Genomic DNA, 7,034 nt, shown 5'->3' with positions numbered 1-7,034 from the left:
ACTCACTGTCTCCCTTCTGTTGGGGTTAGAGATGGCCAGGGCAGCCATTGATTTAGATACAGAAAAAATAGAAACTTCCACCAGTCACCTTCAAGAATTATTGACTTCCTTATCAGAAGTAGCACTGCAGGATAGGAGGGCTAATGTTCTGCCTTAGCTGAGGAGTGTTGCTCTTATATAGACCATTTGGGGTTGTTAACCCTGTTAAGACCCCCTAATTGTTCTCCAGCTATAGTTAACTTTTGGCCCCTACATTTTGAACTGCTTAGTTGCTATTGTTAAAAAACACTTAGGTGTAGTACAGCTAATGATCTTAAATCAGAGATACAAAGAACTAGATATAGATCAGGAATATGAGCTCTCAATACCAGCAATTGCTTCAGTATTGAAGCATGCACAAAGAAAATGGAGGAATGAAAGAGTTAGCTCAGGCACTTTAAAAAGGTCAGAGGCTGAGTTACATTCCTCAGACCACAAGGGGAGGAGGAGGCTGACCTAAGGGTGGGGACACATTCCAAAGGACTGACCATTGGCCACCTACCTCATCACCTAGCAACTAATTAATTCAAATGTAACACTGTTTTTTTTTCTTTTGTTTTGTTTTGGTTTTTGATTTTGATTTTTTGAGATAGGGTTTCTCCGAGTAGGCCAGCCTGTTCTGGAATTCACTCTGTAGACCAGGCTGGCCTCGAGCTCAGAAATCTGCCTGCCTCTGCCTCCCAAGTGCTGGAATTAAAGGCGTGTGCCACCACGCCCGGCTTCTTTCTTTCTTTTTTAATTGGTCCACAAAGCTTTTTAATTTGAAATGTACAGAAGAAATGTACTTGTGTACAAGGTAAAATGGATTTATGTAAATGTTTAACAGCATGCTCTGTACTCTCAGAGGACCAGCCTACACAGTGGAGACTCTACTGTACAATCAGTGACAAAGGAATGCTCACGTGCATGTGTTTGCAGGGGTTAGTGTAATGGTTTGCTCCGTATTTACCAAGCTATGATGAGAAAATGTATTCCCTGAAGCAGGCTGTGATATGGCATTCTGCTTCGAATTACTAAACACCAGAGGTTGGGCCAGGGAAGGAGCCTGAGATGGATTCAGATTAGATGAATCATTCTCCATTGAAGATGGTGTCTTCCCCAACAGAACAGCAAGGTCAATAAGTTTGAGAAAGAAAAGGATCTTTATGAATGAACATTCTAGCATACCCTGTAAACTTAATCATGGTAAAATCAACGTGAAGGGTTATTTTCTTTCTTTTCTTTCTTTTTTTTTTTTTTTTTTTTTTGGTATTTTAGAGACAGGGTTTCTCTGTATAGCCCTGGCTGTCCTGGAACTCACTCTGTAGACCAGGCTGGCCTCAAACTCAGAAATCCGCCTACCTCTGCCTCCCAAGTACTGGTGGGATTAAAGGTGTGTGCCACCACCGCCCGGCTCAGCTCCTTCTTCTTTATCCCTGTTGTGCCTCTTATGAAAGTCAACTTTCAGACTGGAGAGATGGCTCAGTGTGAAGGGCACTGGCTAAGCGAGGCCCAAAAACCTTGGTAATAAAATTTCAATTCCCTGGGAAACATACTGGGCTCCTTCCTCAGAAGGAGCCACTGACAGTGGTAGGCCTTTAGTCAGTGATGGCCTTGACTTAGGGAGGATATGTCTGGAGCTGAGTCAGCTCCTGGGAAACCCAACAAGAGGAGATAACAAGGCCAGAACTGAGTTTGTCTCTGAAACTCCTTGGGGTCTCATCAAATATAGAGAAACTAACATAACAGCCAATCAAAAATGTACTCATGTCACTGCTTTGTCCCTACCAATCATATTAGTGTTTACCTAATTTTCCTTCTGGAAAATTCCCCCAGCCTTGCATAAAAGAGGGCCTGCAAGCCCCTTGAGTTGCTGCCATTTTGATGAATGGTTGACCCCTGCATACTGGTTAATTTCTGCAGAATAAACGCTCTTTGCCTTTGCATACCATTTGAGTCTGGGCTCTTCATTCAACAATTCTTGGAGTCTAACAGCTACTTTTCCAGAGGACCTGGAAAATTCAATTCCTATCACCCACATGGCAGATCACAACTGTCTGTAACCCCTGGGAAGATTTGGCATCCTCAGACAAATATACATGCAGGCAAAACACCAATGCACATTTTAAAACAAACAAACAAACAAACAAACAAACAAATAGAACTGGGAAAAATTAAAAAGAATCAACTTTAGACAGGGTTTCTCTGTGTGGGCCTGGCTATGCTGGAACTCTCTCTGTGGTATGCCACTGCCCAGCAAAAGAATCAACTTTCAAAGTCCACACCAGTCTGCTGTCTAGGTTGGAGTAGATGTCTTGTTCAACATTTGCATTATGCCAGGTTTAGTATCTACCCTGAGCCCAGCTTGACCAATCCCTTATGGGGCAGCCAAAGACAAGTGCAAATCTCTTTTATCCCAATTATACTGAAAGAGAGAAAACTCTTTTACAAAGACAGTAAAAGCTTTTCAGGGGTTGAAGAGATGGCTCAGCAACAACACCACTGGCTGCTCTTCTACAGGTCCTGAGTTCAATTCCCAGCAACCACATGGTGGGTCATGAAATGGGATCAGATGCCCTCTTCTGGAGTGTCTGAAGACAGTTGCAGTGTTCTCATATAAATAAAAATAACCAGGAAGTCCAGTATGGCTGAGAATTGCTTAAGGCGCTGGTGCTTTCATTCCTACTCAGATGAGAGGCATGTGGAAATTGACTTGCTGAAGGTACCTTTTGTGCAACAATAAAAAGTTCTTCTGGGAAGCTCCAAGCACTCAGTCTTTGAGTTCCAGGCCATACCTCCACAACAAAACAAACAAAAGCACAACCCTGTACAAACAAGCAGACATTTCTGTCTGGACAGTGCTGGGGAGGAAAGCCAAGGCTGTGCATACCCCTGGCATGTCTGCACTGAGCCTTGAGCCCCATTAGGATGTCTGTTGGTTTGATCCTTTACTGAGCGGCTGTAGTGGCATCTGTGGGGTGTGGCTTCTTTGAGATGTAGATGTGACTTCTCTGTGCTACGGAGCTGCTGTTTCTTAGCCCTGTAGTATGGTTTTCCTTAGATGTCACCCTGTACATTCAGCAGCAGAGCTAAATGGGCATTCTACTTCGAGGCCTCAAGCCCACAACTGCCAACAGGTCTGTTTGAAGACTAAGCATTACAAGTTTCAGCCAGCCAGAGGGGTCAAGGACAAGAGAACATGACCCACAGATGTCACCTAAGCAGAGCTCGCAGACACTGAAGGGCAATCAGGATGCCCACACGGGCCCAGGCGAGGTCCTTTGCAAATGTATTATGATTGTTAGTCTTGTGCTTGTGTTGGACTCCTAACAAGTGGAAGTATCTGTCATAACAGTGTTGTCTCTGACTCTTCCTCTGTTCCTGGGACCCCTTTCCTCCTGCTGGGTTGTCTCACCCAGGCTAGAAGGCTTTCTTTGTATCTAGTCTTGTCACATCTTGTCATGTCTTCTTCAGTGGATATCTCTGGTGGGGGGGGGGGGGGCTTTTCTTTTCTTTTTTTTTGTTTTTTGTTTGTTTGTTTGCTTTTGTTTTTGTTTTTTCGAGACAGGGCTTCTCTGTGTAGCCCTGGCTGTGTCCTGGAACTCACTTTGTAGCCAAGGCTAGCCTCGAACTCAGAAATCTGCCTGCCTCCAAAGTGCTGGGATTAAAGGCGTGCGCCACCATCACCCGGCATCTTTTCTTTTCTGAAGGGAAACAGGAGGAGCAGTGGATCTGGGAGAGGGAAGGTGAGGAGAAATGGGGGGAATGGAGGGAGGGGAAACTGCAGTTAGGACATATTGAAAATAAAAAATAAGTAAGGGACAAAATAAAAATCTCAGAGTGTGACATCTTGAATCCCATCATCCTGGAGGCAGAGGCAGGCAGATCTCTGAGGGTTCAGGCCAACCTGGCCTATATAGAGTTCCAGGTCACTGAGGGCTACACAGTAAGATGCTGTCTCATTTTTTTCAACCGGTTCTCAAATGTATCTTGTGTTCTAAATTTTCACTAGACCTCCCAGATATTCCTCGTGCAGACACATTTTTGCCCAGCTAGCCACTAACATGTGAAGAGTTCATTTCTGGCTTTCAATGGCTCTCATTAATCTTTTAATATGTATAGGTGTTGTGCTGGCATGTGTGTCTATGCACCACATGCATGCCTGATGCCCGAAGAGGCCTAAAGAGGGCATCGGAACTCCCGGAACTGGAATACAGGTAACTATGGGCTACCATTTAGGTGCTAAGAATTGAACATGGTTCCTCTAAGAGCAGTCAGTTACCTTAGACGCTAAATCACTCCACCCCTGGTTCTCTTATTTCTTAGTTACATTTATGGCTCGTCTACCACTTATCGCATCTAGGTCTTGGAAGGATCTTGTATTCCTGTTGTTGTTAAGGCCTAGGTCACCTGGAGCTTGCTATGTAGACCAGGCTGGCCTAGAAGTTGCTACAGTTCCCCAAGTTTCCAGGTTCCCCAAGTGCTAGGATTACAGGTGAGCACAACCACATCCAGCTTTATTTCCCAACAACTCATTTGTTTTTTTTAAGACAGAATCTCATTCTGTAGCCCAGGTTAACCTTAAATCAGGATGCCCCTGCCTCAGCCTCCCACATTATGGACTAAAGGCATGTTCTACCACATTGTTCTCTAAAAACTTTAAAACACTCAGCTGAACAAGTTGCAGGCTTTCAGTCACTTCCACATAGTTCACACAGTTTAGTTCACCCAACAAAGGCAGCAAAAAAATACTGGTTTTCATACCACCTCCTCCTCCTTCTCCTCACTCTGTAGACCAGGCTGGCTTCGAACTCAGCAATCCGTCTGACTCCCAAGTGCTGGGATTAAAGGCGTGCGGCTCAATTCCCAGCTTCTTTCTTCCTTCTTCTTTCTCCTCTTCCTCACTCTGTAGACCAGGCTGGCCTCGAACTCAGCAACCTGCCTGCCTCTGCTTCCCGAGTGCAGCTCAATTCCCAGCTTCTCTCTGAACTCATGTAGAGGTTCACAATCATCATAATTGCAGTTCTAGGGAATCAATACCCTCTTCTATAGGAACCAGGAGTTCACACAATACATAAATGTACATGCAGGCAAACATACATACACATATGGTAAAAATTCGAAAAATAAATAAACCTTAAAAAATAAAAATAGGGCTAGAAAGATGGCCCAGCAGCTAAAAGCACTGACTGCTCTTTCAGAGGTCCTGAGTTCAATTCCCAGCAACCACATGGTGGCTCACAACCATCTGTAATGGGATCCAATGCCCTCTTCTAGGGTATCTGAAGACAGTGACAGTGTACTCATATATATGAAATAAATAAATAAATCTTTTTAAAAAAATAAAAATAAACTTCCCAGATGGGTTTGGTTACACACACCTTTAATCCCACCACTTGGGAGGCAGAGGCAGGTGGATTTCTGAGTTCAAGACCAGCCTAGTCTACATAGTGAGACCTTGTTTCAAACAAACACAAAACATAAAACTTCCCAATGAAGTTCTGTGAGCAGTCTTAGGCAAAAAGAAATCAGAGCTGTAGTGGTGCACACCTTTAGGCCCAGCACCCTAGTCCCAGGGGACCTGATGCTCTCTGTCTTCTGGTTTCTGGAGATACTGCATCATAAAAGTAGTGCAGACATACACACAGACAAGACACACTCATACACCTAAAATAATTTTGTTAAAAAAAAATCCAACAATTTGTACTAAGGACTTTTTTTTTTTCTCTGAGACAGGGTTTCTCTGTATAGCCCTGGCTATCCTGGAACTCACTCTGTAGACCAGGCTGGCCTCGAACTCAGAAATATGCCTGCCTCTGCCTCCCCAGTGCTGGAATTAAAGGCGTGCGCCACCACTGCCTGGCTGTACTGAGGATTTAAAATTATCTTTAAATATACTTAAGTTTAGAAGTTTTTGTTAGCATGTGTCACCTTTGAAACTGGTGCAGAACTTAAAAAGATCTTACTAGATCCCTTAGGTAGTCTAGAACTGGAGTTACAGATAGTTATGAATCACTATGTAGGTACTGAGAACCAAACCCAGGTTTTCTGCAAAAACAATAAATGCTCTTAACTGTGGACCCATCTTTCCAGCTCCCTATAATGATTTTAAAAACTGCTTCTTTGGGGAGAACATTTCCCCATCTTTGTCTTCAAAGTCCTTTTTCTTCTTTAAATATTTGTCTATCTGTTTCCCATCCAAGATAGAATTTCTCAGTGTAGCCTTGCCTATCCTGTAACTCAGTCTGTAGTCCAGGCTGGCCTTGAACTCAGAAATCTACCAGCCTCTGCCTCTCAAGTGCTGGGATCAAAGGCATGTGTCACCACTGCCCGGCTAATATACTTATTTTCTAAATGGGAAAAAATAAACTTGGGTTCTTGATTTACGCCATATACAAAGATAAAATCCAGAATTTAAAGACCCAAAAAGAAAAAGTACAAATATGAAAACCGTATCAGGTCTGGAAACATGGTTCATGTTAATAGTTCTTGCCTCAAAGGCCTAAATCACCACTGCAGAGCTCATATGAATTTAAGAACAAATAACAAAAACTTATCAGCTAATGCTGAAGAGTATCATTTTAATCTTGACTTAGAAGAGATTTATAAAAAAAGAAACCAGAAACCCAACAATGTACACTAACCAAAGAGTTAGAGAAAGAAAAAGCTGTATTGCCAAATAACATAAGAAAACAAAACAACAGATTTTGTTTGTAACAGAGTTTCTCTGTGTAGCCCTGGCAGTTCTGGAATTCACTCTGTAAAACAGACTGGCCTCAGATACTGACTGCCAAGTCTACAGGCAGGCACCACCACCACCACGCTGTCAACAGAGGTTTTTTTGTATTTTTAAACTTTTACGTCTCCTTTTTTTTTTTTCCTTTTTCTTTTCTTTTTTTGGTTTTTTGGATTTGGTTTTTTGGAGACAGGGTTTCTCTGTGTAGCCCTGGGTGCCCTGGAACTCACTCTGTAGACCAGGCTGGCCTCGAACTCAGAAATCCACCTGCCTCTGCCTC

This window comes from Apodemus sylvaticus, chromosome 4, assembly GCF_947179515.1.
Source record: "Apodemus sylvaticus chromosome 4, mApoSyl1.1, whole genome shotgun sequence".
In the NCBI taxonomy this organism is placed as follows: Eukaryota; Metazoa; Chordata; class Mammalia; order Rodentia; family Muridae; genus Apodemus; species Apodemus sylvaticus.
Note: the sequence above shows the minus strand (reverse complement) of the source record.